This window comes from Vicugna pacos, chromosome 21 (assembly GCF_048564905.1).
Source record: "Vicugna pacos chromosome 21, VicPac4, whole genome shotgun sequence".
In the NCBI taxonomy this organism is placed as follows: domain Eukaryota; kingdom Metazoa; phylum Chordata; class Mammalia; order Artiodactyla; family Camelidae; genus Vicugna; species Vicugna pacos.
The window spans coordinates 32889871-32912725 of record NC_133007.1 but is presented as its reverse complement, the minus strand read 5'-3'; the positions used below and the strand labels follow the sequence as shown (position 1 = coordinate 32912725).

Sequence of the window (22855 nt, the reverse complement as noted above, 5' to 3'; positions counted from 1 at the left end):
AGCCAGTCTTCCAGTGGATGCCCCTTGCCCTGGTCAGGGCAGCGTGGGATCCCCTGCCCACTTCCCATATCTCCTCATGTTCTACGAAGGAGGCTGTGCCAGGTCTGAGATGCGTCTGGGAGGTGGGTCCCGAGCTCACAGGCTGTCTGCAGCGGGAGCAGCCACCTAGGGCTGTGTTGCAGACACCTGCAGGTCTGACTGCACTTCCTGTTGTGAGAGGTGAACCTGGCACCCCCAGGCGTGGTGTTGCAGCATGAGCTGTGCCTCGGTCTCCTTAATCTGCCAAGGGTGATGGCATGGAATGATGGCGGTGCCTTGAGGACCAGGCATTGGAATTGGTGAGGGCCTCGACCAGTGCCTAGCCCAGAGCTGGGGTGTGTTCAGGGAAAACGGGTGTGCCCCTCTGCAGCACACGATTCGTGCTGGTCCAGGCAGCCACTTTTCGTTCTTGCTCACTGCTTTTTGATGTGGAAGCTTGTGGTATAGTGTGTTGTTCATTTAGCTTGCACATCCGTGTTTATCTGTCATAAGTCTGGTTACCGTTTCAGGCAGGAGCATAGAACTTCTTTACTCTCCTTGGTAAAACATCTAAGTGAGTAATTACTGATTTTAGATTTAAATTGTCCAGCAGTTTTGACTCAGCGTTAGTGCATCTGAATGTTCTGCTAAAACCGGACACCCAGCCTGCAGAGTTCACCGCCCTGCCCAGTGCGACAGGTGCTGTGTCCCTGCTCCCTTCCCACACAGTAGTCCCATGTGAGCACAGGCGTGGCTCATACTATCTCACAGTGGGGTTGCTCTGCACCCATTTTTGCTTGTGGTCCATCCCTCACCACATGTGCAAACCTGCTTCTTAGCAGCCTGCCTCGGAAACAGGTCGGTGCTCTGTACCCCCATTTAACTCATACCGTTTGTGTGTCTTTACGTGTGAAAAAGGCTGTTCCTCATTCCTTTGCACAGTGTCCTTAATTCATTTCTCTTGTTTGCAAAACCCGTTGAAAGGGTGTCACGGGTCTGGCAGCCCCGATGAGGGGGTATTGCTTAAAGAGTCTCCGGGTGCGGGGGCAGGTGAGGGTGTGTGGCCAGCATCCTCACAGAGGCCACGTGCTGGGGAAGCGGGTGCGGTGGGGTCTGCCCCTCCACGTGTGTCTCCCTCACGCTGGAGGGCACCTCATGCCCTGGGGGGCAGGAACCTGTTTGTTCTGCTCACTGAGACTACGTCTGGTACCACATACTTCACATTTGACAAATTCCCTTGCTGGAGTGAAAAGGCGTTTGCATCTTTCTAGTGAAAGTGGGGGAGTGTGGGTCTCGTGGTGAAGCGCTCCATGACGGTGGCCAGGGGCCAGCTGGGAGAGGCGCTGGTTCTGGCTGGAGGTGGGCCGGGGGCACAGGGGGCAGTGCTGCTGGTGGGCAGCCACACATCCCTGCACAGCGGAGCAGGGGCTTCTGTGAGAATCTGGAATCCACATCACTCCTGGTGGGTGGTCGGGGAAGAGGGCTGAACCAACCTCTGTAAGACTCAGGCCTCCTTGAGCCGCTTACAAATGTCTTTTGGAAATGAGTTTTAGATGTGTAAAACCACTCACCCGAGCTAGGTTAAAAAAATTGATTTGTTTTGGCCTAAAACCAAGAGGAATTGAGAAACCGGGAGACAGACAGACAGAACTGTGTTTCTGGATAAGTTGCTTCTGGAGAGAACTTTATAGAACTGTCTTCACTCAGCATCAGTTTAGAGCAAAATTCTAGGGAAAGGAAGAGTCTTAGACGTCTCAATCTTTTGTTAACAGGTGGCTTGCTGAGATCGCATTTCCAAAGTGTTACCTAGGTAAGGCTCACCATATCCAAACCAGTTTTGTTATGTTTCAAAGAGTCAGAAGGGAATGTAGAATGTTGATAGTAAGCCCCCAGTGAGGAGGACGAGGACAGTCCTGGCGTCTTCCCCAAGGCACTGCCGTCTGGGTGTCACACAGGCCCCTCGACGATCCCCACACTCCTTGCCCCGTGTTGTGTGCGCGTGACTCATAGCTCTCAGGCCCTCCACAGACTGGTGGGTTAATGCTTATTACTGTTTAAAAAAAGGTATTTTAGGATCTTGGTCACAACTGATCTTGATGTTGCTTCCATTGCAAGAATTTTTAACTGACAGACTTTGAATTTGGAGTTATTTAAACTAGAATAAATTGTTTTGAAATCTGCCAACAAATGCAGTCAGGCTGAGATCTTGGATGACTTTAGGAAAGCTTTCCGTAGAGAGGACATGGGGAAGGCACCTTTCCGAGAGTGGCTGTGATTGGCCGGTGCCAAGGGGTCACTGTGGCAACTCTGGGTTACGTAGGTTGCTGCCTGCCTGCCCTGTGGCCCCTGTTTAATTATGCAGGGTAGGGTTAATTTTTTTAGAATCAGATTTGCACATCTTTGAAATAATTCTTCTTTTGAAGAATGGATTTTTTTTTTTGTGGCTGCACTTGTTAGTGGGTGTCAGAATATATTCTGATACTGGATTTGCAAGATCTTTGAAACAAATCTGTATAGAAAATTTCTTTAGTTCTCTGTTCTGAGAATTCTCTTTGAGAATGAAAATCCATGTCACCGTTCAGGGCTTCCTCCCAGGGACTACAGCACACGCACAGGGCCCTGGCTAGACTGAAGGCTGTGCCCCTCTGCCCAGCTCCTGCGTCCCCCAGCCCTGGGCTCTGCCCTCAGGGCTCTTTGGGTTGTTCTTCTCTGGTCTCTTAGTTCGTCTTGGTGCCGTCTGGTGGCTGTCGTGTCTTAGTGCTCCTGTTATGCTCGGCCTCCCCCGGGGAGCATCGACATTTTATATGGCTGTGCTGGACGGCTGTCCGCAGTTTAACAGCAGCACAGCGTATTCTTGGGGGCAAGTCTGTGGCAGGAGGCAGTCTGCTGTCGCTTTGAGACCAGAGCGTGAAAAGAGGAAGGAGGAACTCAGGGTGGGCGGTGAGCTCGGGCACCTTTATGTTGGAGCCCCACTGGTGGACCCGGCTCCGCTCCCAGACTGCGGGCGAGTGTTGTGCCACAGGCCATGCTGGTGCCCCCGGGAGGCCGCGTGCGGGGCAGGCGGGACTCCCTTTTGGCGCCAGCCTTCGTCCAGACCCGACTGACCTCTGCTTGCTTCACCAGGAGGACACCTGCCAGCTAGCTGGGTGTCCGGAGGCTGACAGGAAGGGCTGTCCCCCATGGGAGCTGGTCACCAAGGGTCCCTCCTGTGGGTGTCACCGTCTTCCTGAGTCTCGCTGTGTGCTGTAGACAGCTTTTGTCGCTCACATGCCTTAGTCACGGTTTTACATGGAGAGCTTTGTCCCTTGTTTCTTCCTTCCGTGTGGTTTTCAGCGCTGACAGAGTGTGTGAATTTGATTTTATCTCCCTAGAAGTGAAGCCATTAAGTTAGTGTTACGTAGTCAGAGATCACATATATTTGTGCTCATGACTTAAAGCAGCTTATACCAAATATTGTCCATTTTTCAAAAAAACTTTTCTGTTTACCAAAAACGATGGGCCTTACCTGAGAGCTGAGCAGGGAAGACAGGAGCTACCGTCACGCGTATACTTGCCCTTTGAACAGTGTGTGTTCTGTGGGGATGTTTACCCCTGAGAGGAGCAGAAGAGGGAGTGCAGGTCCGTTTGGTGACTGGAGGTTGAATCCTTTTATTAAGAAAGGTCTCTGCCGGGTTCTGTGGGCCAGTGTCTTCCAGACTGTGGCTCATGACCTGTCATTCCTGGGTGTGAAGTTTTTCCCTGTCTCAAGGCCGCAGCAACAGCTGCACATGCCTTCTGAGAATGTTGCACTTTTGCCACTTACATTTAAGCCTGTACTCTGTCCCAAGCTGATCCTGTGTGCAGTGAGAGTTACGCAGCGGCTTGGTGGTGGGTTTCCATGTTCCAGCGGACTGCTCTTTGCTTGCTGTCCTGCGGGGCTCCCTGCTGTGAACCAGGTCTCCCCGGGTGTGCCGGTGTTGTGTTTGGGCTGTTGTGTCTGTTGTCTCTCCTGGGGACACTGACAGTTGCCTTCGTCATGAGTTCTGATTGCTGCTGGTGTCTAGGAATGCAGTTAGCTTGTGTGTATCACTTTATATTTGCATCCAGGAACTTCTCTTCCTACAGATGAGGAAACTTAAGAATGACACAGGCTGTTAGAGTGTACCCAAGTCACTGCCAATACAGTGGCAGAGTCAGAATTCTAACCATGCCAGTGTCCCTGGCCTGAGCTTGGACCCACTGCCCATGTTACTCCCCAGGAAGATTCAGCTGGTTCTGGCGTGGAGGAGTGTGGGAGAGGTGACTTGCAGGAGGGGTGTGCATCGGCCTGCAGAGAGCCCAGCCCTCTCAGGGAGGCCCCGGGCTGAGTGCACTGTGTGTGCAAAGCCCGTGAAGGTGTGTCCTGGCCTGGGAACCCGGGGAGATGCCGGACTTGAGATCGGAGGCTGAGGGGCCGTTTTCTTGGAGGTGACAGTGGCAGGCTGGGGAGTGAGTGGGCTGCTGCGGGAGTGGTTGGGAGGAGAGGACAGGCTGTGAGGGGCCCTGCTGCTGGTGGGACTCTGGACGGAAGAAAGCAGGCATGGAGGCAGACTGCTCCATTTCTGGTGTGACTGCAGGCTCTTGTTCTCTGTTGTAGGCGCACAGGTGTCGTCGTTGACTCACAGGTTGAGTGTCGAGTCCCGTTCCCCACAGTTTGTACGTGGACGTGGCTTTTTGGTTTAGGGAGTGCCTCTCCTCAAGGAGGAGAAGCCCCCTCACTTGTGCACTGTTTGAAGACAGCTGCGCGTGGCAGGTTAGATTTGTGCAGCGTTCATCTCGCTTGAACTCCTTTCTTGCACGCCACTTCTTAGGAGACTGGGGACAAGTAGTGCTGAACTTGTCAGCCATGGCCATCTTTGGTTCAGATGAAACTATTTCGAGGCCTGTGCCCCATGGCCCCCATCTCCTTAAAGATACTGTTGATTAATGTCCATTAAATTCAGAGTTTTGTACAGTTAGAGTAGGCAGTTCGGTCCATCCAAGGCCAGAACATCACTTCTCTTTTTAAGAACTGTCATCGTCTTACCTTACTTCAGAGCGTCTCAGCTGATGGTTGGCTGGGTTACTCTCATAACTATTTAAGATAAGTAGGTATTGAAAGATAGGTAGTCAAAGTTTTTTGATTTGCAAGTATCCTGCACTTCGTGGCCAGTGAATTTTGAATCTGCAGGAGGTCAGCTAGAGGAAAGCTCTGACTGCGGATCTGGGAAGGGGGCTGCGGTTGCCTCCTGCTCCTGCCCTTCGGTCTGGGCTCCTGTGCTCCCTCTGCTCTGCGTCGGCTTGGCTCTTGCCGCGTGGTCAGCCTGCTTTGTTCTCTCTGAGCACCTCAGGCAGCTGTTTGAGGGTCCTGTGTGGCACTCGCTGTTAGAAAATCAAGTGTGTTTTCTCTTGGGGTTTCTCCTGTCGAGGAAGGTCATCGACCAGGAAGTAAACTTGAAATTTTATGTTTTGCTAGAAAAAGGTTTCACCCCACTCTTTGCTTGGAGGTCTTCAGTGAGGCTGGGATCAGTGTGTGTCTGCCGGGCACCGAAGCCTTGCGGGCTGAGGAGCATACCGCTTCTGCAGCTCAGCATCGCCACTGAACGGGGTTGTTCTTCTGGAAACTTGAGGTGATTGAGGGATGAAGAGCATCGCCAGCGAATTGAATTAAATAGACACTGGAGTGAGAAAGCTGTCTTGCTCGCTGACCTGACACATTGAAAGCATGTCTCTTGGGGCAGGGACGGCAGCCGAACTGGTAGGTGGACGCCAGGCTCCTGGCAGACGTCACATCTGGGAGGTGAGTCGTCGCGCATATGGACACACCTGCCCAGTAAACGGCTTCCCCACCCCGCAGCCCGCTGCCCGAGGCATTCAGGTTGGTGTTGCTGTGCTTGTGTGCTCGGGCAGTCTTTAGGGCGGGGATGGCCTCAGTTGCTAGGGTCACAGCAGTAGACAGCTCAGACATTAGGTCACCAGAATCCTGAAGATAACTGGGTTTGGGTCCTGACACTTCACACTGTGGTGCGGCGGTAGGAGTCTGGTTAGCCTGCCCACACCCTCCCCTTTAGGAGGTAAGGATGGCCTGGCCCTCATAGCTGACTTCGGGCCCAGGCGACATCTGTTGTGGCCTGTGTAGTGTCGGGGCTGCTGGGCAGGCTTGCGTTGGGCTGAGGAGCTGGCTGGGCGCACAGAGGTGGACCAGGTGTCAACAGACGGGGCAAGGGAGCACCTGGGCTCCGGGTGGCCGATTCCACAGGGTGTGGGTGCGCACAGCACTGCCGCTCCCACTTACGCGACTTCTGTGGGGTCTTCTTATTTCTGGGCTCTTCTTCCTCAGAGTAGGCCTCTCCCACTTACTTTAGAAGGTAAGGGTAACGAGAAACCTCAAGTCTAAGAAACACTGCTTTCTGGGGACTGTTCCAGTTCCATGATTCAGGCTTGGGTGGGAGAGTGGGACTAGATCAGTGCTTATTTATTAGATTTGCTTGGAAAACATAAAAACCCAGGGTTACAGTCCTCACCCTCAGACCCACAGAACCTGAAGCATCTCAGGGGTGGGAATACGCAGGAGACACAAGACGGGCGATGGACATCCTCCGTGCTTGTGTCTGCAGGGCGGGCGTCCTCACAGCAGCCTCACTGCTCTGTGAGCCAGCGCTTCCCCTGGGCGCCCGGCCTTGCTCATGCAGGGCTGGCGAGCGGTCCTTCCTGTGCGCTCCATGGTGATGTTGTTGCAGAGCTCCTGGGTGCTGGGCAGCTGGCGGAGGACGGTCCCAGGTGGCGCAAGGCTGTCGCTTCGTTCATGGAAATGTGCTCACTGGGGTGTGAGGCGGAACCAGGGGACCGAGGGCAGTGCGGTGCCCAATCCCTGAGTTCCTGAGGGGGAGCCGGCCAGGCCCGCCCTGGGGCTTGGAGTGACATGCAGTGGTGGGAGGGCACCTCACTTCCTGTGTTCTGAGGAATCCTGGCTGTAAACCACGGTGTGTCTGAGGTGAATTTTTATCTGTATCAAAGAGTGACAGCGAGCAGGCCGGATTGAAAGGGCCCAGATGCTCAGAGGTGAGGACAGAGCTTGACTGTGCCTGAAAGGTGGCCTCCTTTCCACATTGGCTAGTCCAGCTGTCAGCTCTGTGCTCTGGGGGTCTCCCTCGGCCTGGGCCTCACAGGCATGCCTCCTGTCCAGGGTGCGGCGTGGGGTTCCCGCAGCCTGAAGGTGACAGGCTAGCACAGTGAGAGACTGCCCCTGTCCCTCCGGCAGACCTGGAAAACAGTGGCAGGATGAGAAGGGTGGCGGGCCTGAGTGTGCTGGTGGGGGCGGGGGCGGCGGGAGCTTCTCAGAGCAAGGCGTGGTGCTAAGGGCAGTAGAGGAAGTTTGGAGCTGCCGTTGAGGCAGCTCAGGATGGCGTCACGCAGCACCTGCGTCCCTGGGGCTCTCCGTCACCTTGGTGTCGCTGGTGGGTTGTGACGCCAACTTCCATGGGTACACCCACGTTAACACCCGCAGCGCCTGCAGCCAGCCTGGCCTTTGGTAGGAGACAAGGGGGTGCCTCACATGCTGGGAGGGAAGTGTTTGTGAAGCCTTCTCAGTGGTGTGTTCGTGTGCATGCTGCACCCTGATGTGGAAGACAGGCCTGTGCGCCTCGGGAGCCCAGTGAGTCCTGTGGGCGAGAGCAGGTGGACGCCGGGGTGAATCAGGTGTGCCACGGTCACTTGCCCGCACTGCGGGGAGGGAGGTGGCTGGCTGTGTGGTTGGAAGTGGAAATAATTAAGCTGTCATGGTGACACAGGTAGAGACACAACACAGGCTGCTGGATTAGGAGTTGGGGCTGTGCCACAGGCAGGGGAGAGTGATGTTTAGAAGCTGAAGCTGACAGTCTGTCTGCTGGCTTTTGATTGTGAGTGGGGAACAGCAGCTTTCCGGCTTGGAGAGTCTTCTGCACGTGGCACCCTGAACCAGGGCAGGAAGTAGGTCACTGTCGACCTGGGGCCTGTCCTGCGTGCGCGGGTGCTGTGGGGTTGTGTGTGGGCTCTGTGGGCTGAGCGGGCGCTCTGAGCTGGAGAACTGGGATTGATGGGCCAGCCTGGTTGTCAGAGCCACAGAGGCAGGCCGGCAGCCCAGGGAGACCATAGGCGAGGCAGACTGCCAGTGAGAGGTGGCAGGAGACACTGGTCTGGTCTGCAGGAGGCAGAGTGGGGTGGCATAGTGATGGGCAGGTGGAGGCTGCTGAGAGACCAAGGCCGGGAGCGCTTGCTTCTGGTTTGGGGAGGAGGCGCTCGAGCCAGGGGTTTCTGAGCTGGGCGCTGTCTGACTGTCAATGCTGGATCATGTCAGTGTTTCAGGTCAGGAGGGCATGCTCACTTACAGACAGAAGGTAATTCCAGGAGCTGTGACTGCCTGGGAGGGGTGGTGCCGTGACCTTCTGCCCACGCAGGCTCTGCGGCCTGAGTGTGGTCCTGACTTGGAGGCAGATGCTTCAGCCTCTCAGAACCTGGTTTCTCAATAGAAAAAAGAGCTGGTGTAACCCTTAGGGTTGTGAGGGTCAGGGAGCTCTGCAGGGAGAACAGGTGAGGTGGTGGGCGCCAGGTGGCACCAGGGGCTGTGGGGACCACCTCTGTGCAGGACTCCAGCTGACACTAGTGTCAGCGCTCACACACAATGGCACAGAAGCCCGGTACCCGTGGGCTGCGTCTCTCCGCCTGCACCCCCTCAAGGCTGCGGGCTGCGTTTGTAGGGGGAGGGAGAGTGAGGGGCAGTCGTCATCCCTCATGTTGTCATCTCCAGATGGAAGCTGGAAAAGATAACCACATGAAGGATGCACTCCCTTGGGGGAGGAAGTAGCTCAGTAGTAGCGCGTTCACGAGGTCCTGCGTTCAATCCCTAGTACCTCCATTAAAATAAATAAAAACAAATAACACTAATTGTCCACCTCCCTCAAAAAACCCCCCACAAAACAAAAAGGAAAAGAAAATTGAAAAACGCACTCCCTCTTGTTTGTCTTAAGAAAGCAATTTAGCTGACTGCAAGCATGTGGACCCCAGACGGGTTGAAACCAGACGGTGGTGATGATGGAAACTGCACCTTGATGCCCAGGCGTCCGAAGGTGGGGCTCCAGCCGCTCACCCCTGCAGCCCCACCCTCACGCGGCCTCTAAGACCTCGACTCCTAACCGGCAGCTTGGAGGTGGTCTTAGGACATTAGCCCACCATCCTCCCAGGCTGCCGGCCTCCTGAGTGAAGCAACTTCTTTTCCACCAAAAAAATAAACCAGTTCATTTTGGTGATGTTCCTTCCAGTCCTGGCTGGGCATCAGTGTGCTGGTGAAGTGTCCAGAGGGTGGCACGTGCAGCAGGCCTGGGGTGGGGCCTGCAGGCGTTGGCTCAGCAGGCAGGTGTGCCCCGGAGGCCTGCCAATAGCTGAGGCTCCAGCTGCCCCTCGCTCTGACATCTGGCTGGCTGCGCCACCGCACCACAGCACAGGCATTGCATTTAGGTGCTAAACCGTACCGATCAGTGGTGGGAGTTCCTGTCCACAGTGAAAAGAGCTGCACACATTAGAAAAATGATGTTTTTTTAAAAGTTTTATGTTTGCATTTTTGTTGATGAGAGATAATTAGGCATTGATTGGTTGGAGGAACTGTGGGCTGAACCCAGGACCTTGTGCGTGTGAGGCATGTGCTCCACCCCTGGGCTGTACTGTCCCTGCCCAGAGTGATATCTTTTTAAAGAAACAGTGTTATATTGAAGAGTCTTCAACTTTCAGAATGAAGGGCATTTTGGGCATTATCACATTTGATGCCCTTGTTTTATGGGTTAATAACCTGAGGGCTGTTTCCTTAGTACTTTTTTTTTAATCACCCTTTTACGGAAAAACAAAACAAAACACCTGGCAGATGAATAGTAGACATTTCAGCTACGTCTCCCTCAGGTACTCTCAGATAATGTTTAGAGAACACGCATAGCTCTGTGAGCTGCGCGTGTGCATGGTGCCTAAAGGAGAGCACTGCAGCAGTTCCCTGTGGCTTTCAGGGCCCTCGTCCAGCTCTGGAAAAGGCAGCCGGCGTTTCGCTGGAGCCCTAGGCTCTCTGGTGGGACTGCTCTCAGCAGCATCGGCTCCCAGTCCAGAAACAGGCTTTCCCTGCGGATTTCGGCCTTCTGTAATTTCTTTCAGGAGTTTTTTGTGGTTTTCAGTGGACAAGTCTTGCACTTCTTTGGTTGAATTCATTCTGAGACGTTTTACTTTTTCTGATGTTGCTGCTCCCTGGGTTTCCCTTTCCGAGGGTCACCTGGCGTGCAGGCGCGCGGCTGGCCTTGTGCGTCGGCTCTGTCCCATGGCCTCGCTGGGCTCTGCTTGTGGCCGAGCTCCCACGGTGTCTTGTTTGTTCTTTAGGGCTTCGTATGCCTTTCCTGAGGCGAGTTTTCTCGCTGGACATCCCATTTTAGGTCCAGCTTTAGTGGGGTCCTGTCGAGGTGGGTTTGCCTTCCTGTCTGTGTCCCTGGGTGTCTGGTGTGTCTGTTGAGCACTCTCCTGTGGTGCCTGCGGTGGCACTCGTGTGGCGTGGAGCTGGACTGATGCTGAGGTCCTGTTCGGCAGTGTCCTGTGGTCTGTCCTCCTTGGTTACTCCTTTTGTAGAAATATACTGAGGAGAGTCGTTAGCGTGAGACCAGTGCGCGGTCGTCCACGCGAATGAGGGGCAGCCCTGGCTTCTGCTCCCTGTGTCTCCAGGGCTGGACCCTGGTCACCAGGTCCGGGTGGGCAGGGCGTCCCCACGACGCGGATGGCAGCAGCCTGCTGTTGGGGCTTTGTCCTCGGAGCTGGATGCTGGTGGGAATCGCGAGCTGGTTGTCTGTCTTCTAACCTAGACCTCAGCAGGGTTGCCGCCTTCATTTCTTCTCACGAGGGCTCCAGGTGTGTGTGGCGTCTGGACGACTGTCCTTCATGCGGCTCATTGTGCTGAGGGTCTGGGGTCAGGGCCATGACTGGGCGGCGTGGCTTCCTGCTCTGAGTCGGGCTGGCGCGCGTGCTGTGGAGTCTGGGTTTCTGGTGCCGTGAACAGTCAGCTCCTCCAGCCTCACAGCCTGCTCCAGGTCCTTTCTCCAGCCCGAGTCCACGCTTCTATGTCCACCTTCAGGAGTTTCCCAGTTTCTGGTTTACAGAGTTCCCCTTTCGTGTTTGTCTTTATAGCTGAGCATCTAGTTACTTTAAAAAGCCTGTTTGCCGCCATCCCCTGGGTGTGGTGGCTTTTGAGCGGCCCTTCTCCCTGGACGGAGCCTTACGCCTTCCTGCCTCCTGGGTGGTTTGAAGACCACCTTCTCCACTCTTCCTTCTCTTAAGGGTAAGAAGAGAATTGTCCTGAAACATTACTTCTGTTTCTTGCTTGTTTTGTCCTGTGGAGAAAAGGGTTTGAATGGAAGAGAAGAGCAGTGTTCTCCTCTCATCTTCCCCAGCTTCTTTCCTACTGCCTCAGCTCCGGGTCCTTCCCACGCTGTTCCCTTGAGCCTTCACCCAAGTCAGACCAAGAGAGCAGTGACAGCTAGCGCCTGTCTGAAGACACGGGAAGAACAATTAGCCCTCCCTCAAAACCTGCGCTCCTGGAGGGCGGAGGTCGTGCCCAGCCCGCAGCAGAGGTGGGCCTGGCACCGCAGGCACTTTGTCTGAGCTTTTGTGACGGAGGACCTTGAAGTGGGGCACCGCCACTCGTGTGTTCTTCAGACAGCGCCATGCCCCCATCCTCTCCACTACATTTTAAGGAGGTTTTCAAAGCCACAGTGAGAAGGCGTGGATGCTTGTGTTTCCCTTGTCCAGTTTTGGGGGAGGAGGTGGATGAGTGTGGGCTCTGGAGCCCGCTGGCCTGGGTCTGAGTCCTGGCCCCGTGCTGCGGGCACCTCGGCTCGGCTCAGCTCTGTGCCCTCACGAGGCCTCAGAGGTCTCCTGTGTGAAGTGGGACTGACAACCGTACCGACCCTATGGGATTGTTGGGGTTAAATTAGTCTAAACCATACAAAATTGCCAATATTAGACGTTTTTTGTTTTGTTTTTAAATTGAGATCATTGTAGAGTCGTGTGAAGTTGTAAGAAATACAGAGACCCCTTGGATACTCTGCCCGGTTTCTTGAAATGGTATCATTTTATAAAACTTATGTGTAGTGTAACATCACCCCCCAGAGTACTGACGTGGACACAACCTGTCAATCTTGTTCAGGTGGGCAGGTCTCACTTACACTGTGTGCGTGTACGCACGTGTGTGTATGCGTGCGTGTGCGCTCGAGCGCTCTGTGCAGTCTCATCCCTGCAGGCTCCCTGCGTCCACCATCACAAGGGTCTCTCCTGTTTGCCTTTTCACAAGTGCGTTCTCCTTTGTCTTGCCTCATCTCCTCACCCCTGGTCTAAACCCTGGTGACCATGGCTCTGTCCTGTGAGAACGGCCCGGGGTAGCATGTGGACGTCACCTTTGAGGTGGCCCGGACGAGCCCCTGAGGGCCGAGTGAGCATGGCCCCACTTGCCCTGCCTTGTGTTGCCGAACACTGGTCTCCAGGGCCCATGGACCACAGTGTATTTACCATCCACCCGTTGAAGGGCACCTGTGCCCATCCCGGTTTGGGGGAATTGTGGGAAAAACTGCTGTGAACATTCTGTGGAAGTTACTGCCCACTTTAGACCCACCAGGATGGCAGTCTCAGCCAGCTCTGTTTGGTCCTGAAGGCGTCTGGTACTCAGCAGGGCGTGGCGATATTGTGTACTCACCTGCCTCGTATACACACCTGGAAGCACATCTTGCTGTCTGTGCATGCATTGGCGCTCACGGAGGACGCATTCACTGGTCAGGAGGCCACCGCTCTGTGTGGGGCTCCTGACCCCTGGCCCAGGATGTGCACCCAGAGCTCTAGGCGGGCAGGGCACGCTGCCGCCTTTTTGTGGGGGGCAGGAAGGAAAGGCAGGAGAGGAGCAGTTTGCAGCCCTCCTCGGGGTATGACCAGTACCTGGAACCCCGGTGGCAGCGTCTGAGGGGTGCCTGCCTGCTGGCACGGCTCCCTCGGCCAGTCTCGACCAGATCCTCACTCCTGCTAATGAGAGCTGCGGTCGCACAGAGGCGGGGATGGAACAGCGCTGTGTGCTGAGGCCAGTGCAGCAAGACCAGGCTTCTGCAAATTTGGATTCTCAGAATTTTGGGCATTTGGAAAGGTGGGGCAGGAGGGAGATGGCCAGGCCCGAGCAGTGCTCCAGGCTGTGAGCCCAGAGGGAGACTTGACACGGAGGCTGGGTGTGTGGGCCGGCTGCAGGCACCGTGGTTTCCGCTGTGTGGGTCAACATCATAGCCAGGTAGTTTAAAAACCTGCTTGTCTCATGATGGTCAGAAACTCTGATTAGCAGTTGCAGGTCTTTGAATACTAAAAATAGAAGTGAATTTAGTATCAAATATAATTGTGTAAGTAGACTCTTCCGAAGTGTGGGGTCCCTCCCCCAGAATAATAACAGAGCCTGTCAAGGGTCCTTACAAGGATCCGGGTCTGTGCTGGGGACTGGGTTTGCTGTAGGCGGTGGCTTTGTCCACAGAGAGAGGAGTGTTCAGCGTCAGCTTTTATGCAGAAATGAGATGAGGTGGGTTAACATGAATATCGTGATATTTCTTGGTAATTTTTAAAAAAAATTTTTCTCAGCCCCTAATGTGGTTCTGAGTTCATTGAAGGAGTTGATGAGGTAGGAAGGAATGGGAAATAAATTTAAACTGTCGCATGCCCCTCTGTTCAGAGGTGACACTGTAATGGCAAAGATGTTTCCTGGTTTTTCTCAAATGAACGTTGGTGTCATTCTTCGTGCAGACTGCCCCCCCGCACCTCGTGAGCACTTGTGAGTCCGGTCTTGGCCGTGTTGCCGGCGCCATCGAGGGGTCTCTCCTTGCTGCTTCTGGTGGTTCTCGGTGGGGCCGGCAGTCCCCTCTCCCTGCTCATTGGCAGCTCCACATCCCCGGGGTCTCGTCTGCACTCTGTTCCCGCTGGCTGTCTTCTCTCGGAATACTGGAGCTCTGACAGTGTGTTTCTCTCGGCAAATGTGGCTTGATGAGGGTGGTGGTGGTTTCGGGGTGAACATGTGAGCTTTTTTTCATATTTTAGGCTGTTTCTGCAGTGTGCGTTCTCCAGAAATGGGACTACTCTCTCAGGGATAAATATTTTAGAGGCTCTTACTTTTTAAAAATTTTATTTATTTTTGGGGGGTAGGTAATTAGATTTACTTACTTATTTTTAGAGGAGGTACTGGGGATTATTGAACCCAGGACCTCATGCATGCTAAGCATGTGCTCCACCAATGAGCTCTGTCCTCCCCGCAGAGGCTCTTAGTTTGTATTGTCTTCTAGGAATAATTGAGTCAGTTACTATGTATTTTCCCTTAAGATGAGAAGGCCTTTAGACCAGGATTTAGGAGACCTGGGTTCTATTTCCAGCTTGGTTTTGATTCCCTGCATGACCCCGGACAACTGAAAACTTATTTTTTACCTCACTTTTCCTAATTTGGGCCAGTTTTCTTATTTGTGAAATACCAGTTGGAATAGAGCATTGGTTGTCTACCCACATGATTTTGCCCTTCGGGGGACTTGGACGCTGTTTGGAGACGTTGGGCTGTCACAGCGTGGGGTGAGGGAGGCTGAGGACACTGCTCAGCAGCTTGCGGTGCCCAGGGTGTCCTGGTGGAGACCACGTGGCCCCAGGATCAGAGGTGTAGGTTTGAGAAACTCAGGTTTCCTTCAGCACCAAGGAGCAGTTATTACTGGCTGCATTCCTGGTGCAGACATTCATCATAAACTCTGTTGTTCTGTTATTATCTTTATTGGAAAGTTGAAAAGCTTAGTGACTTAGTTTTTGCTTTTCAGTAAAACCAAGGTGTGGTCAATGGAAGCTGCTTTTCCACGTTTGGTTTTCATAGTCCTTTAGATTAGTGTCAGCTCTGAAAAATCCTGTGCCAGGAGTATAAGCCTGAAAAATCCTACTCCATCTTTACAGACACGCCTGCACACCTGTCAGCACAGGTCAGGAAGCTGAGTGCGGCCCTCGGGCCCGCACTGTCCACAAGCACCGTATCCCTGTCCCCTGTCTGCTGTCGCCTGCTCTGCTGCTCGGGTGGGGCTTGCAAGGGGAGGGAGCCTGATGCCCCGTGGGATTGTGGGGAAGGGTGTAAGGGTGTGTCCCCCAGCAGTGCTGGTTTGTTTTGCTCTTGAAGATCTGGAAGTTCTCTTGGGAGACTGTAGCATTTATTCAGTTTTCGTCCTGTTACTGCCGTAATCTCCCTTTCTGACTAGAGTGTTACTGTGTTCGTGTGGCAAGGACACAGTGGTTGCTTGATTTATTTGATTTCTGGCATGTGGGTCTTTGGAGAGGCTTCTCAATAAAGTCTGTTTTTTACAGTCATTTTGGAAGATTGTACAATGGTGCCATTTGCTCTTTTTTGCTATTAGACTTTGGTGTACTTTCAGATAGTCGAAATTGCTATGTTTTGATGTAAAAATGTTTGATGAATGAAAATGTTTTTAGTTGTGTCTGTACTTTTAAAAGCCTGGTTTTGAAGGATAGAAATAAATTATTTCAAATAATCATGCAATGGGAGTGCTCTGGGAGCCGGGCTCAGGGGGGCCCTTGCTTTGGGGGAGCCCTTCACCCTGTCGGCTCCCTGTTGAGCAGCAGAGGGGACGAGGCCTGCAGCCTGTCACCCGAGCTGGCATGCATGAGAGTGTGGGGGCCAGTCCCCACCCCCGCTGCCAGCAGCTCGGCCTCAGCGGCCCTGGAGGCCTGGCGTGCGCCTCCAGCGGATGGCTGCCCGCCAGATGCCCTAGAGGAGCTGGTGCTGTGAGATCTGTGCTTTGTGATGCTTTGTGTTTCATTGATGTTATACTGTGTACATGGTAAGTCAGACATACTAAGTTTCACGTGCTTTTGAAGAACACAAATACATTGCATATACTCCTCTGAGACCCTTTCTCATCCATTGTTAGGGTTTTTGAGACTCCGCTGTGTGGCCGTGTAGAGCTGCCCTTGAGAACTGAGGGAAGAGGAGATTTGCCTGTGGGTGGAGGCTGGGGCCCTGGCTCTGGAGGGCGAGTTGAGGGGCTTTCTGGGTGCCCAGCCCCCTCCCCCCCATTTCTGAGTCACATTTGCAGATTGTGCTGGTGCTCAGGGCCAGATCTGCCCGTTCCTCCTATGTCCTGGGAGGAATAGCTCAGGCTCGAGGCAGATGCCAGAGTCAGGCTTCTGACCTGGGGTCATGGGGTGTGTGTGCGCTCCGAGTTGTGGTCCTTTGTCTTTGAAGATGGACCCCAGGCAGCTGGAGAGAGAGTGAGTGGAGCGGGGAGAGGGGTGGCCTGAATGTCCCTGTGAGGGGGGCGGGAGCGGAGGGCGGCGAGGGGAGGCTGTGGGCCTTTGAGAACCAGAAGGAGTTGAGATTTTATTCTGAGTGTGACAGCAGGGCTGTAGAGGATGCAAAATGACTTTGACGAAGGATTTCTGGGATTTCTGTCGGACTGCACGCAGGCAGGAGCTCTAGGAACAGCCCTTCTGAGGCCCAGGCCGACCCTGTGGAGAGTGACAGGCCCATCTGAGTGTTCTTCCCTTAGCTGGCCTTTCTGGGCACTGCTTTCCAGAAAAAACTATCGAGAACAGAGATTTCCCCTTGGGTGGGGCCCTCAGACAGACCGCTGGTGTGAGCCCTTCCTGGGCCTGCACAGCCCAGCCCACGTCCTAAATGCTCTTGCTTGTCCACAGTTGGAGAGACAGGGTGGGGAGGGTGGTAGGGTCCGAATAATAAGTCCAAGTGAAGAGAGACTGAGATGCTGAAAGGAATGAGTGGAGATGGTTGTTTCCAGGAGCTGACTTTGCTCTCCTCTCTCAGAAGCTGCGCAGCACTGCCCGGGGGCTCTTGCCTGCTAGACTCCATACGCTGCCCTGTTACCTGTGACCTTCAGCCATGGAATCGGTAAGTGCTCTGACATGCTGCTCGCTTATCAGTGTGTGTTATTTTCATTGGTTTGTAAAAAGCAGTATCAAAATAATGCTTGCATCTCCAAGCTGGTTTTCTTGGACTTTGCAGTGTTGGCTAAGTGTTTGGGATTTTGTCCTGGATTTCCCTTAAATGAGATGTTTCAGAGTGGCAGTAGTGAGCCATGTGGGATCAGTGAGTGGCATCCTTGGTGACCAGCAAGAGGGATTCAGTGGAAAAATTAAAACAGGCCGGTAGCCTGGCCTGTGAGGGAAGTTCGTATCCCCTCAACCCCATTACCGTCTTTGATAACTCCCTCCCTGAGTCGTCTGGAGACCACTGCGACCCCCTTGCTGTGCTGTTCCGTGCTCCGTATGTGGCGCCAGCACGGCCTGGAACCGTCTGTGCCCTCCGGGCTGCGTTGGCAGCCTGGCTGCTGTGCTCCACTCAGGTCCCGGCCTTAGTAGCACATGCTTTCTGGGCAGTCGAGGTGGCGTGTGTGGTAGGTGGGTATGGAATAGGGTCCTTGCTTGGCTGCCCCTACCCGTGGCCTCCTCCTGGGAATTACTGGCACAGGTTTTGAGTGCGGGGCAGCTGCTTTCTCGAGGCTTCAGGGCTCACTGGCACCTGCTGCACTGGGACAGCTGCCCTCCTCCGGAGGGTGCCACCCGGGCAGACACCCATGTCCTCTGATGTGTGGACTGGGGACAGTTGGAAAGAAAACTTTGGCTCAGGTTTTCATACCTTGGCCAGGTGTTAGTGATTTAAAGCAGACGGTCCCAAAGTGTACGACCTGCTCTGTGGTGGTGCTCCTGGCAGATAGGAGGAGCCTTTTCTCTCCACGTCATTGGCCAGGAGCTAGCTGTCCGCCAGCTCACCATCACTGGTTGGGCAACTTTAAATGTACCTGGCTGGCCTCTGACGTGACTGAAGAACTTCCTTGGAAATGGGGACAAGCTATGAAGGAGTCGAGATGTTAGCTGTCTCTGACATAGGCCTAGAACTGTCTTCTCTGTTCTGCAGGTTGGTCTGCAGTTGGAAAGAAGCCGGCCCAGCCAGTGGAGTGTTGGCGATGAGGCCAGAGTGTCCCCGCGGTCTCCCCGGGCACCCGTGTGGGCAGGACCAGGCCTGCCCACACCTGTGGGCCAAGCCAGCCTTTGTTTGAAAACTATGATATTGATTGTAATTTATAACGAGGAAAAGCACGATGCTGCTTAAATTAGATTATTAATAAGTATTTGGTGATATCTCATGAGAAGAAGCCCAGTCGTCAGCAGCGGTGCTGACGGATGCCTGGAGGACTGCGGGCAGGAGGCGTGCTAACGTGTGGAAGTTTTCCTGACCAGGAAGGGTGGCTTTCTAATAGCACCACAGTGGTAGTCCACAGCGTCTGGTGCCGTGGGTCACTTTTGTGGACCAGAAACACGCAGTTACTACTGGGTATCATTGTCTTCAGAAAAATCCGTGGTGTGGGTCAGATGAAGGTGAAGGTACTGCTGGAGACCGCCCAGCGTGCACCTCTGGGGTCTGTGGCCACACGGCTGAGCCCAAGTTGCTGGGTCTACCCTCAGCCACCTTTCCTGGCATCAAAAGGCAGAAGTTTAAACACAGTGACTTTCCAGGCTTTCTGATGATTTTTCATTGTATCCATATGATCATTATTTTTAACTTTCATGTTGGCTACTTAAGGTGGAATGGGAGCCATTTAGATCAGACCGAAGATCACTTCTGACAGAGGTGGGCTTGTTCGCTGCTGTGCTCTGGCCTCCCCTGGGTATGGTTTGGGGCCGGCTGGTTGGCTTCTTGGCTGGTCCTGCCCTCGGAAGGACGCTTCAGGTGTGGCTGTGGCTCCAGGGGTCTGGGCCCCCGTGTGTGCCGGGCTGGCTGATGCTGGCTCTGACTGTCCTCTTTCTGTCTTGAGCCCTGGTTCCTGCCCCGTGATTGGGGTCCCTGCATGGGACTCGCCCTCCAGACCCTGAGAGGTTCGTGATGCTGTGTGTGGAGACTAAGCTCAGTGAAAATAGAAGCTGTAAGAAAACTAGAGTTAGCGTCTGTTTTCCTTTCCTCTTACGTACAAACTGCTCTCAGCTGAGAGCTGGGGTCATTCTCACTTTGTGAACCTCTTTCTTGGTAAAGTGGAAGGGTCTGGCCTTCCCGAAGTGAAGAGTTTGGAGCAGCTCTCAGTGGATGGCTCCCGTCTCAGCAGGTTTGAGGTGCGTGTCGGTGTGAGTCTGAGTGAGGCTGGGCCGCCCGCAGGTGTCGTCCAGCCCCAATCCCTGGATGTTACGGTTGCTTCCTGTGAAACAGGAGTTTTGAATTGTTTCCAAAAGTAAAGGCCTTCCTTCTTTCTCCCCTCTTCCTCCTTCCCTCCCATCCCCATTTATAGTTGTTAGAAAGTGATCACTTTTTGACTTGTCAAAATGTTGAACTTGCAGCAACAGGCATGATTTCTCGTGTCCCTGGATGCAGTGCTGAGCTGGCGCTCTGAGCAGGCTGTGCTCACTGCAAACAGCTGTGCACCACAGGTGCCTGGTCCTGGAACTTGGGGGCTGGAAGTCTCGTAAGCAGTGGAACTGAGTCCCCCCTGCCTGTCGTCCATGTGCTGGTGACACCAGAGGTCCCACCTGAACTGCAGAGTTGGAGGGGCAGGGACCCAGGGAGGGGACCCTTTCCTTGGTGTCTCTTCTGACAGAGCATGCTGTGCCCTGTGGTGCTGTGTCAGAGAGACACGCCTCTGGGCAGGCCCTTCTCTGCAGCTTGTCTGGTAGGAGTGGTGATTCACTGACCCTGCCACCACCTGGGTACTGGTTGGCCACTAGGGACTGTGGCATTTCCTGGTCACGGCACATGTGGGTTCTGGGGGTTCCTCTCCGTCTGTGGGTGCTGTGGCCTGAGGGCAGGGCAGCAGCTGGGCTGGATCTGCAGGTTGTAAGGAACTTGTAGGTCCTAATGTTAATAATATGTTGCCCACTGTAGCAAAGGTGCTTATCAGGATTTAAAAATAGATAACAAAGCAGTTTTGCTTCATTTTCAAAGAAATATTCATAGCTAATTATGCCAATATAATTTGAGTATTCTAAATCTGAATGTAATTTTTATTGTACTTTTAGAATTCTGGGGAATATTCGTCGGCTAGGTTCCCTTCAGATAATCGTATAAACTGTGGAACATTTGATGTCACTTGAATTAGATTTCATTAAACGCATCTGTTTTGTTCCTGTAAAAATTGGCAGTTGTGTACACACACTCCCCCAAAAGCCCTCGCTCTCCCCACCCCAGCTCTTGTTGGTCCGTAGAACTTTGTCCTCTTGTTCCAAGAAGTTTGAGTTGCTGGGAGAGTCCATGTGCTCAGGGAGAGGGTGTGGACAGCAGCAGGTCTGAGCCCAGCCTGGGCCCCTCAGTGGCTGCGCAGGTGCCTTGGGTTCGGGCTTGTCGGGCCCTGTCCCCGCCCTCTGGACGTTTCTAGCTGGACTGGGCCTGGGGAGGAAGGCCCGGAGAGGCCTGCTCGTGGCGACGAAGGGCTGTGGGCTGCCTGCAGCCTTGAGTGGTGTGTTCTGATACTGTGATGGCTTTCGTTCTGTCGTTAGCTGCAGGGGCTCCCGTGGAGAGTTTGTCTTACTCTTTAATACCATTAAATTTTAAAAGCTGGCTGAGGGGTTTTCTGCGCTTTTTGTATTGAGGGTGAGGAGGTTTGTGTGTATCTTGCTTAGAGCAGGTGCTCCCTGTGTTCTGTTCAAGCGTGCTGCACGTCCTGCTGGCCAGGCCGAGATGCCGCCTTGCGTCCTGCGGGTCTTGCTCACATGGGGAGGGTGGGCCCAGGCAGCGGGCAGGCACCTCTGCTCAGGCGCTCCTGGTGTGGCCCCCTGGGTGTTGGTGAAGGAGGTGGAGTGGGGAACAGGCGGTGGAAGGGCCTTGGGCTGTGCCTGGGGATCGCCAAGGACAGGACTAGGGAGGCGCCTTCAGGAGTGGGCCTGCTGGGGTGGCCTCTTGTGCACTCCAGAGGAGGCCCCTGGACAGTTATTGGCACGGCCTTTTGGGAAGAGGGATTTGGGTGTTCTTAGTGCCAAAAAAAAGGGGGGGTTGTGAGGCTGGAAGTGTGCTGTGTTCTGGACGTGAGGACACAGTGTTTGCTCCAGCACGGTGTCTGCATCAGAGTCTCGGGGTCGGGCTCTGTCCCTGCGACCCCTCCTGTGCCCCTCCACCTGGAAGGGGTCACGGTCAGGAGCTGTCTGCTGACTGGTTCTCTCAGTAACTCCTAGCATCTGTGAGAGGCAGGACTTGCTGGATTCCTTCACTTGTGTCCTCTTTGCTCCCTACAAAATCCAAGAAAATAGCGTTTTCCACATTTTTATTATAAGATTCTAGGCCTGAAAGATGTTGAATAGTGGGGTTTTCAAGGTACCATAACTGATCAGTGGCAGTCTGAGTGCACCTTGGGGTCCTTCTGACACTAACGAAGAGGTGGCTGTGCTAGTGTCTGACTTACGGGGAGGGGCAGGGAGTACTCAGGGACCAGCTGGTGCATCTGCTCCAGGCACTGGCGGTCCCCAGGGCCCTTCTTAAACTTGTACCGTGATTGTGCTGCCGTGTGGGGGTGGGGCAGTCTCTGTCCCATCACTGGATTCCCTGGGCCTTTGTTCCTGGCCAGATGTCATGTGTGTCCACTGTCAGGTCTGGAGTGAGGCCGGGCACAGAACTGACAGGACCTGGTCAGCTGCTCTTGGCAGAAGCCCGTTTTTTTACGGGCCTCCTCTGTGCTGTCCTCCTTTCCCATCCGAGGAACTAGTGCTGATCCAGCCTGTTCCTGCAGGCAGGCCACGCACCAGGCCTCCTGGCCCTCTTGCACTTTTCTCAAGACTTGAGTAGATGGTGTCCAGGTCCAAGGGCTGGGGTCTCGGGGGGAGTGGCCAGAGGCTGCAGATCCAGCCAGGCTGGCTGTTGAGGATTCCCAGACAGTGATGGGCTTGGGCTGCTTGGAGACGATGTGCTGGGCCCAGTGTCTAGAAGTGGGATGGTCCCCAGTGAGGCCGCAGGCTTGAGAGGGGGCAGCACCAGAAAGTCACTCTCCCGCAGTCCTGAAGGCCGGAAGCCCGAGGCCGAGGTGCCGGCCGGGCTGGCTCCTTCTGAGACCGAGGGGGTTTTGTCCCGGCCTCTCCCAGCTCCTGCTGGTTCGCTGGCAGCTCTGATGGTCTGTGTCTCGTAGAAGCATCACCCCCATCTCTGCCCCGTCATGTGGGCAAATTTCCCCTTTCTGTAAGGACACTGGTTGTGCTGGGTGAGACCCACCTGCATAATCTCATCTGCCTAACTACAGCCACAAAGACCGTCTCCAAATAAGGCCGGCTTCTGAGGAATTGGGGGTTTAGTATCCCAACATAATTTTTTTTGGGGACCTAACAATTCAAAGAGTAACACTAATTAGTAAACAAAGTTAAATATAAAGAAGAAAATAAAAATCATGGATAATTCTGCCGCTCAGAGATAAACATAAATTAAAACTTTTATATGTTTTTATATACTTTACACAAAATAGAGGTCAGACTGAATATCAGCTTTCATGTTCTGCATGGATTTCCCACGATGTGAACCGTAAATCGTGACTCAATGACTGTGTCATCTAGAGAGTGGTTTACAATGTGCCTGATAAAATTGTTACTTTTGCATTTTCTGGAAAAGAGGCCTCGTCCACTTGCACCCTGCTGGCCTTCCCACAGCAGAGGGTTCTGCCGCTGCGCATGGTCAGCAGCAGGGCTGCTGCTTGAGGGCCTGTGAGCCCAGGAGGTGGGTGGGAAGCAGACGTGGTGGGAGGGGCTTCATGGGAGTATCCGGCCTGACAGGCAGGACTGCCTGTGTTACTCAGCCCTTACCATAGCTTGT

General features: G+C 54.0%; 1 protein-coding gene across 9 annotated transcripts in view; it reads left to right on the top strand.

The window, feature by feature from the left end:
* The window catches only part of ANKRD11 (ankyrin repeat domain containing 11), a 133172-nt gene that overhangs the window by 38587 nt on the left and 71730 nt on the right, over window positions 1-22855 (top strand). For 8 of the 9 annotated variants that reach the window (XM_072946828.1, XM_072946824.1, XM_072946831.1 and 5 more), the window contains exon 2: window positions 16892-16975. The exons of the other annotated variant lie outside the window; for it this stretch is intronic. The gene's annotated coding sequence lies outside the window, so the exon portion shown is untranslated. The remainder of the gene's footprint in view (window positions 1-16891; window positions 16976-22855) is intronic. 9 annotated transcript variants of the gene reach the window in all.